The sequence below is a fragment of the Aedes aegypti genome, chromosome 3, assembly GCF_002204515.2.
Source record: "Aedes aegypti strain LVP_AGWG chromosome 3, AaegL5.0 Primary Assembly, whole genome shotgun sequence".
In the NCBI taxonomy this organism is placed as follows: domain Eukaryota; kingdom Metazoa; phylum Arthropoda; class Insecta; order Diptera; family Culicidae; genus Aedes; species Aedes aegypti.
This window is the reverse complement of record NC_035109.1, coordinates 211,718,114-211,728,124: the sequence shown is the minus strand read 5'-3', so window position 1 is coordinate 211,728,124 and position 10,011 is coordinate 211,718,114.

The following is a 10,011-nucleotide window of genomic DNA, read 5'->3' as shown; positions in this document are numbered from 1 at the left end:
GTTGTTGGAAAACGGTTTGGATCGTCCCATACAAAATGACAATTCCGTTCTCTCTCGTTTTTTTTTCTTTTTCAACTTTCCCGGTGAATATCCTGGGATTTTTACACACACACAAACACGTTGGAACCCTTGACAAACAAAACGGAGAAAGAATCATTTAAATCGTAAGCCGTTGCGTGACATACAAGCACCATTCCATTTTTATTTATATAGAAGATAGATTGATTTGTAAATAACATGCAGTTTTTTCAAAATCCCATGATTTTTCCTCATTCATCTATTTAGTTAACATCTAGACAGATAACACTGATCAACAATTTCACGCTACAATACTCGGTTCGTGGCCGCATCCTCCTTCTACCACGCTCGCCAAATCGATGATCACTTGATCCGCCCACCTAGCTCGCTGCGCTCCACGCCTTCTTGTACCAACCGGATCCGAAGCGAACAGCACCATTGCAGGGTTGCTGTCCGGCATTCTTGCGACATGCCCTGCCCTTCGTATCCTTCCAGGTTTGGCCACCTACTGGATACTGGGTTCGCCGTAGAGTTGGGCGAGCTCGTGGTTCATCCTTCGCCGCCACACACCGTTTTCCTGCATACCGCTGAAGATCGTCCTAAGCACCCGACGATCGAAGACTCCAAGTGCTTGCAGGTCCTCCTCGAGCATCGTCCACGTTTCATGCCCGTAGAGGACTACCGGCCTTATGAGCGTTTTGTACATGGTACATTTGGTGCGGGTGTGAATCTTTTTTGACCGCAGCTTCTTGTGGAGGCCATAGTAGGCCCGACTTCCACTGATGATGCGCATCCGTATTTCACGGCTAACGTTATTGTCAGCCGTCAGCAAGAATCCAAGGTAGACGAACTCTTCGACCTACTCGAACGTATCCCCGTCTATCGTAACACTGCTACCTAGGCGAGCCCTGTCGCGCTCGGCCCCACCAGCTAGCATGTACTTTGTCTTGGCCGCATTCACCACCAGTCCAACTTTTGCTGCCTCGCGTTTCAGGCGGGTGTACAGGTCTACCACCTTTTCAAATGTTCGGCCGACGATGTCCATATCATCCGCGAAGCAAAAAAAATACTGGATCTCATTAAAATCGTATCCCGGCTGTTAAGCCCGGCTCTCCGCATAACACCTTCTAGCGCAATATTGAACAACAGGCACAAGTCCATCACATTGTCGTAGTCCCCGGCAAGATCCAAAAGAACTGAAGTGTTCGCCTGGAACCTTCACAAAATTTTGCACACCTTCCATCCTCGCTCTTATCAGTCTCGTGAGCTGCCCGGGAAAGCTGTTCTCGTCCATGATTTTCCATAGCTCTACGCAGTCGATACTGTTGTATGCCGCCTTGAAATCGATGAAAAGGTGATGCGTTGGGACCTGGTATTCACGACATTTTTGGAGGATTTGCCGTACAATAAAGATCTGGTCCGTTGTCAATCGGCCGTCAACTAAGCCGGCTTGATAACTTCCCACGAACTCGTTTACTACAGGTGACAGACGACGGAAGATTATCTGGGATAATACTTTGTAGGCCGCATTTAGAATAGTGATCGCTCGAAAGATCTCACAATCTAACTTGACGCCTTTCTTGTAGATGGGGCATATTACACCTTCCTTCCACATCTCCGGTAGCTGTTCTGTTTCCCAGATTGTGTCTATTAGTCGGTGCAGAAAAATGGCCAGCCTCTCATGGCCCATCTTTATGAGTTCAACTCCAATACCATCTTTACCAGCAGCTTAATTGTTCTTTAGCTGGTGAATGGCATCCTTAACCTCCCTCAAAGTGGGGGCTGGTTGGTTTCCATCCTCCGCAGTACTGACGAAGGTATTTCCTCCGTTGTCCCGTCCTTCATTGCCTGTGCTCTCAGCGCTATTCAGGTGCTCGTCGAAGTGCTGCTTCCACCTTTCGATCACCTCACGCTCGTCAAAATGCTCCCATCCTTATCGCTACACATCTCGGCGCGTGGCACGAAGCCGTTGCGGGATGCGTTGAGCTTCTTGTAGAACTTACGCGTTTCTTGAGACCAGCACAGCTGTTCCATCTCCTCGCACTCCCTCTCCTCGAGGCGGCGTTTTTCCTCCCGAAAGAGACGGGTCTGGTGTTGCCGTTTCCGTCTATAGCGTTCTACGTTATGCTGGGTCCCTTGCTGCAGCATGACCGCCTGCGCTGCATTCTTCTCCTCCAAAACCTCCAGGCACTCCTCGTCGAACCAATCGTTCCGTCGACTCCGTCCCACATACCCCTCGTTGCTCTCAGCTGCATCGTTGATGGCTGCTTTCGCTGTTCTCAAGAGGGACTTCATCCAGCTCACTCTCTTCCGGTAATGCAGCCTCGAGGTGCTGCGCGTATGCCGCTGCGACATCCAGTTGCTTAAGCCGCTCTAGGTCATACCGGGGCGGCCGTCGGTACCGTACGTTTTTAACGACGGAGAGTTTTTGGGCGCAGTTCGACCATCACCAGATAGTGGTCAGAGTCGATGTTAGTGCCACGATAGGTCCTGACGATAATGTCGGAGAAGTGCCGTCCATCAATCAGAACGTGGTCGATTTGCGATTCTGTCTGCTGTGGTGATCCCCAGGTGTATCGGTATGGAAGGCTGTGCTGGATATAGGAGCTACGAATGGTCATATGCTTGGAGGCGGCGAAATCAATTAGTCGTAGGCCGTTTTCGTTCGTTAGCCAGTGGGCGTTGAACTTTCCAATCGTCGGTCTGAATTGCTCTTCCTGGCAAACCTGAGCGTTTAGATCTCCTATGATGATTTTGACATCATGGCTTGGGCAGCTGTCGTACTCGCGTTCGAACTGCGCGTAAAAAGCGTCTTTATCATCATCAGTGCTTCCGGAGTGAGGGCAGTGCACGTTCTGGTGAAGATGAATCGAAGCCAAACCTCAAATTTTCAAGAGCACACATCTGGAGAATCGAACACCCGTTAGAGCTGAAAACTTAATTGATTGGTCATCACCAGCGAGTGACAAATCGATTAAATTATCAGCTTAAACGGATGTATGGTTCTCCAGATCTGTGGTCTTGAAAATTTGAAGTTTGGCTTCGATTCATCTTCACCCTAATTATGCTGATGTTGAAAAACCGGCCTTTGAGCCTCAACTTGCACATTCTCTCATTGATCGGCCATCACCCGATCACGCGCCTCTGCATATCACTCATCACTATTGAAGCTGTTCCCAGCTCATGTGTGTTGCCGCAGTTCTGGTAGATTCCTCAAAATGAAACAAATTTAATTCTTCCACTGATTTTTTTTCTTGAAGGGCGTCTCGAATGCTCGTACAGCGGGCATACGTAAATGACGTACTTGACTGAATTATTTGCGCTGTAGACCCGGTGGAAAGGTACCCCTCCTGGGTTGTGGGAAATCCTCGTATGACCAGGTGTAAACCTGGAGATTTGTTTTTGATCCTTCATTGATTTAAGGTCCGTCCTAGCATCAACGCTTTGTTTCGTATTACGTAGGAAGGCTCCCCGTTAGTTAGTCCATTCTGTCTGTCATGCTCATCATGTCAACGTCGGATGTCGACCAGGGGTACCGTTGTTGTATATCGGCGGGAGTGAAATCGGATCCTGCTAGGTGATCGGGTGTGTTATTATTCGGAACGCCCCAGTGCACTAGAATCCACATGACGGTGACCCCTATGCATGTCTGATTATTCCCTGAATCCACGGATGACAGGGAGATTCCGATTTAAGGGCGATATAGCAACTTGCTGAGTCGGTAATTATGACGATCGAGCCAGTGGTTTAGTTGCGGCTAAGAAAATAGCCGCGGTTTCGGCGGAAAAAATCAAACATTGTCCGGGAAGACTAAGGCTTACCACGAGTTCGTCGTTCGCGATGCTTTTTCCAACCCCTTGCGCAGCCGCGTTAACGAGTTTTCTGTTCTGAAAATGACTTTTATTCTGCCATCGAATTTGAGGGATGAGAGGCGCCAGTCACGATCGCCGTAGCCTGGTGTCGGCTCTACTGTCAAGCAGGTTATCGGCCTCTTCTAGCAGGCGGGTTCTAGCATTTCCAGCAGATTTCTCTGCAAAGGCGGCCATATTCGTGCAAACTATCCTAACGTACCGAATATTGATGGGAGACAGTGTGTCAATAAGTCTGCTCATCGCTAAAGTGACTAGACCGTTAAGGCTCCCCCAAATCAGGGCGATTTTTTACGGCGACAGCGACAAACAATCGCCGCGATTTCGCTGATGCTTCACTTCCTGCACAATTTTATGAGCGTGCCCAAGCCACAGAGGCGCGATTTTGCTGCGATTTTCGTCGCGTTGGTCTAGATAGTATCATATAAGAGTGCTTGCAGGGACACAACGACGGAATCGCGGCGATTTTTTGTCACTGTCGCTGAAAAAATCGCGTTGATTTGGAGGAGTCTTTAAACTCCCGACTATCAATTAGCGCTGCAGTGACACGGAACCTTACTTCTTCTTCTTCTTGGCATTACGTCCCCACTGGGACAGAGCCTGCTTCTCAGATTAGTGTTCTTATGAGCACTTCCACAGTTATTAACTGAGAGCTTTCTATCCCAAAGTTGCCATTTTTCGCATCCGTATATCGTGTGACAGGTACGATTATGCTCTATGCCGAGGGAAGTCAAGGACATTACGGAAAGATCCTAGACCAACCGGAAATTTAACCCAGACACCTTCAGCATGGCTTTGCTTTGTAGCCGCGGGCTCTAACCACTCGGCTAAGGAAGGAACCTTATAGCTCGATTATTGCTGTGGTGTGGTCTTGAAAGAGATTTTATTAAATTCAGGTGGCTACGACAGTTGGAGCCATAATTGATTGATTGCCATCACACGCTATGTCTAAACCAGCAGATTATGAAAATTGAATGTATCTCGGATTTTTTTACCGCTAGGGATCAATGTTTGGTATACATTCATAATCGAAAGGTTTTAAAAATATACTATCGGTGAAATTTTTTCCACACATTTAGTATGGGCCGAAATGCATAGGAAAACGTTTTCATGGGCTGTATATGAAAAAATAGCTAAAAAATGGAAGAAGTCAAAATTTTACCGATGAAAAATTTTAAAGCCTTCCGATTACGAAAATATAACCAAAATACTAAACTCTAGCGGAAAGAAAATCCGAGGTATATTCAATTTTTATAATCTGTTGGTTTGGACACAGCGTGCATCAACAAATGCTGTTTTGTCATCATAAATACACACATAAGGGCACACTGTTATTATTCGGCATTTGTGGATGTCAAATGGTCTCAATAAATGCTGATTGAAGATGATCCAGCTTTTTTTCGCTTTTTATGCTGGCCAAGCAGCATTCAACAACGTTTGACAGTTTGAGGGTGCTGTTTTGAATAATATACGCAAAAAAAATGAATAAGTGTTCTTTAGTAATAACCCAATATTAGTTATGTTAAATTGGTGTGCCGAGAAATGAATTTGCAATGCTAATGGTGTTTTCTTATCTTAGGAGCCAAATACTGATTTGAGAGGTATAAATAACGTAAGTTATCAAAAGCCAATAGAAAGTCATGTAGTTTAAAAGCAGCTATTATGACAACAAGGTGTTTTATATGAGTGTTTTATTATCCTCCTTCTTGGCATTACGTCCTCACTGGGACAGACCCTGCTTCTAAGCTTAGTGTTCTTATGAGCACTCTCACATTTATTAACTGAGAGCATTCCTTGCCAAAGTTGTCATTTTCGCATTCGTATATCGTGTGGGCTGCAAAATGGTGAGTCGACAGTCAGGAAGGAGCGACCAACACAGCTCTGGCCCTTACAAGTTCCTACCTCGCGCTTCCACGGGTCAAATGATGACAAAGACCGCCAGCTAAGAGTTGCGTACTTAGCTGGTAGTGCAGCCTGGGCCCTGTTGTCCTTCTGACATCAGCTAGAGTGAGGAGGTGCGTTTTGAGCGTCAGTACACCAGGAGGTGCGGCTCAAACAGCGTCTGTTCTGGCATCCAGCGGCTGAGTATGAAACGCTGTATCACGTCAGCTACACCTAAGATGGCAGTCCCATCAACGTGATGTAGGTAGCGCAACCCCGGTAAGGTAGCATACCGAATTCATTATCCACCACGAAAAATGGAGAAAGAAGAAGAAACGAACGTTATTTTCGGCAACCGACCTGGCAACGAAATAAGGACTATGATTGGAAACTCGGTACCTGGAACGTCAGGACCTTAAATAAACCTGGACGAGTGAGCCTTTTGGCTCGTGAATTGCGAAAAGTTGGCGTGTGCGTGGCTGCAATTCAGGAAGTGCATTGGCTAAGATCTGGAGAACGTGAATTCAGAGCGGTAGGCCCCATCGCTAACACCGCTTTCAAATACAACATCTACCACAGCGGTGGCGATAAAGCTAAACACGGAATCGGTTTCATAGCGATTGGGAAGCAGATGAAGCGCGTTATTAGGTGGAAGCCGATCAACGAGCGGATCTGCGTATTGAGGATTCGGGGCAAGTTATTCAACTACAGCCTGATCAACGTATAACCGACTAACGACAAACCCGATGACGTGAAGGACTCGTTTTACGAATGTCTCGACAAGACCTATGGAGAATGCCCAAAACACGACGTGAAAATTGTCATCGGCGACGCTAATGAGAAGGTCGGAAAAGAGGACTTCTTCCGCCCTATCATTGGTAAAGAGAGCCTTCACTCTGTTACCAACGACAACGGTGGTACAAGGAAGCAAGGGCAGCCGAAAAATCGGATCCATCGCAGAAAGAAAAAGGAGCATGAAGAGGCAGTAGTTGCTCAGGCGCAAGAAGCTATGGAACAGAACAACATGCGACGGTTCTACGAGTCTGTAAATGGTGTGCGGAGAAAAACAGCGCCGTCTCCCGCCATGTGCAACGACCGCGAAGGAAACATGCTGACGGATAAAACAATGGTGGCCGCCAGGTGGAAAGAGTACTTCGAGTCATTGTTGAACGGAGATAATGGAAGTGGATCTGGTAGCAGATTTCAATTCGATGACGATGGACAGGCTGTGGAACCTCCAACGCTAGATGAGGTAAAAAAAGCTATCAGTGGGCTGAAGAACAACAAGGCTGCTGGGAACGACGAGCTCCCGGCCAAACTTCTCAAACACGGAAGTGAGCAGCTGCACGAACTCCTTCACCGTATCATATTGAGGATATGGGAGGAAGAACAAATGCCTACTAAGGACTGAAAGCATACCATGCCTCCATTGTTTTTGCCAGACTTAGCATCGGCTCACTATGCTTCAGCTACTTTTGAGATGCTCAAGAAGGAAAAAGTCGAATTTGTAGAAAAATGATCGAATCCATCAAATTGCCGCCCCATTGAAACATATTGGGCAATAATCGAACGACATCTTAAGAAGGATGGAAGTTTACGTTGCAAGCTCCATCGATTTTTTCAAGAAAATGTGGTCACAACGAACAGCAGCACAACGAAAAGTTCCGAAAAAAGTTGTGCAGATCCTTATGGGAGGTATAATGAGAAAAGTAAGAGCATTCTCGAGCAATGCTCAATAAATGTTCAAATTTATGTGAAATTGATCGAAATTACGTTGATTTCCATGTATTTTAGGTAAACTCATGAATTTGTTCGAAAATAAACAGTTTACTGTAAAAACCACGTGTCCACTTTTTTAAATGAACAGACCTTAGTTGGTTGGAAGGTCTCATTTCCCCTCTGTACAAGAAAGGGCATCGACTGGAGTGCGCCAATTACCGAGGGATAACACTCCTTAATTCGGCGTACAAAATCATGTCTGGAATTCTGTTCAACAAATTGAGACCGTATGAGGAGTCCTTTGTCGGCGAATACCAAGCTGGTTTTCGAGAGGGCCGATCAACGACGGATCAAATGTTTACCCTGCGTCGAATCCTAGATAAATTCCGGGAGTACAACTTGCAGACTCAACATCTGTTTGTAGATTTCAAAGCAGCGTACGATTTAGTGAAGAGAAACGAGTTGTGGCAAATTCTGTCCGAACATGGCTTTCCGGCGAAGCTGATTAGACTGATTCGTGCAACGCTTGATGGATCAAAATCAAGTGTGCGGGTAGTGGACGAGATTTCGTCATCGTTCGTAACCTTAGATGGATTGAAAAAGGGTGACGCTCTTTCTAATTTGCTGTTTAACATAGCGCTCGAAGGTGCTATCAGGAGAGCCGGTGTGCAGAGAAGCGGTACCATTATCACACGTTCTCATATGCTCCTTGGCTTTGCGGACGATATCGACATCATCGGGATTGACCGTCGGGCAGTGGAAGAGGCGTTCGTGCCTTTCAAGAGGGAGACAGCGAGGATTGGGCTCACGATCAACACCACAAAAACGAAGTACATGATAGCTGGTGGTCAACGTGGGTCCGGTAGTGTTAGTGGTAGCGAAATGGTGCTAGGTGGTGAAAAGTTTGAAGTGGTGGAAGAATTTGTGTATCTTGGAACACTAGTGACATGCGACAATAATGTTACCCGCGAGGTGAAAAGACGTATTGCAGCTGCGAGTCGGGCTTTCTACGGGCTCCATAACCAGCTGAAGTCCCGTAGCCTGCAAACGAAAACAAAACTCGCGTTATGCAAGACACTGATCCTTCCGGTTGTCCTATATGGCCATGAATCATGGACATTGAAAGAAGTCGACCGGAGAGCTTTCGGGGTGTTTGAACGTAAAGTGCTGCGGTAAACTAGAAAACGGCATCTGGCGGCGTCGCATGAATCACGAGTTGTACCAAGTGTATAAAGAGGTGGATATTGTCAAGCGCATAAAACACGGCAGGCTGCGTTGGGCTGGTCACGTTGCCCGTATGCCGGAAGAACGACAAGCAAAGATAATATTCAACAGAGAACCCGGACGAGGCCGCCGACTTCGTGGCAGGCCGCGCACACGATGGCTTTTTGCGGTTGAGGAGGACTTAAGGGCACTTAACGTTCAGGGCGACTGGAAGCGATTGGCCCAGGACCGAGCCCAGTGGAGAAGACTCATCCATTCGGCGCAGATTCATCTTAGCGAATTGTAGCTCATCAAATAAATAAAAAATATCGTGTGGCAGGTACAATGATACTCTATGCCCAGGGAAGTCAAGGTAATTTCCATTACGAAAAGATCCTGGACCGACCGGGAATCGAACCCAGACACCTTCAGCATGGCTTTGCTTTGTAGCCGCGGAATCTAACCACTCGACTAAGGAAGGCCATCATAGCCGTAACAAATAAGAGCCAACAAATTTTGACTTTATATTTTGGCTCTAAAATGTTTTGAAAACAGCCAAGAGCCGAATAACAAAACATCATCTTTTGGCAACGTTAAATGTCGCTCTTAACTATTATAGCATTCACGTTACTGTCATAAAACAATAATAAATCAACACGAAAGTCAAATTGCTGTTGAATTGTTACTTGGGTGTTCATGCTCATTTTTCAGGCATAAGTTCTCTTAAGCTCCTTTTTTTAGACACTTAGCGCGCCCTGAAGTGGTCGTATCGCTGTATTATTGATTGATACAGTTTGGATACTAAATAAAAATTGAAAACGACCAAACAATAGATGAATACAAGGTCCATTATTTTCGATCCCAAATATGATTGAAAGTATATTTTTGTTTCATTAATTGGCTAGTAGAGTGATGCAAATTTTGAATTGTTTGCTCCCCTATGCTTAAACGATTTTAATTATGGTAAATAGCATCCTCCCAAAGTTTGAAGTGATTCGGAAGAAATTTGACTATGCACACGCCATTTGAAGTTTATATGGAGATTACTATGGAAAACGCCAATCTTTTGTGTTCAGATCTCTATCTCTTCGTCATAATATTTAATGGAAAAGTGAACAAATTCTTCTAATGTGAAATCCTCCCAGCTACAACATTGCCGAAGACCACTTTTTGATTGGACCTCAGGATAAATTATTATTCATCATCATAAAGTTGGTCTGCATATAGCATGCTTCACCAACTGTTCGGCAGGCAACAGTGGTGCTCCTGGCGGGAAGAATAGATCAAAGTAATCCAGGCTACTATTTTCTACAGCAAAAAA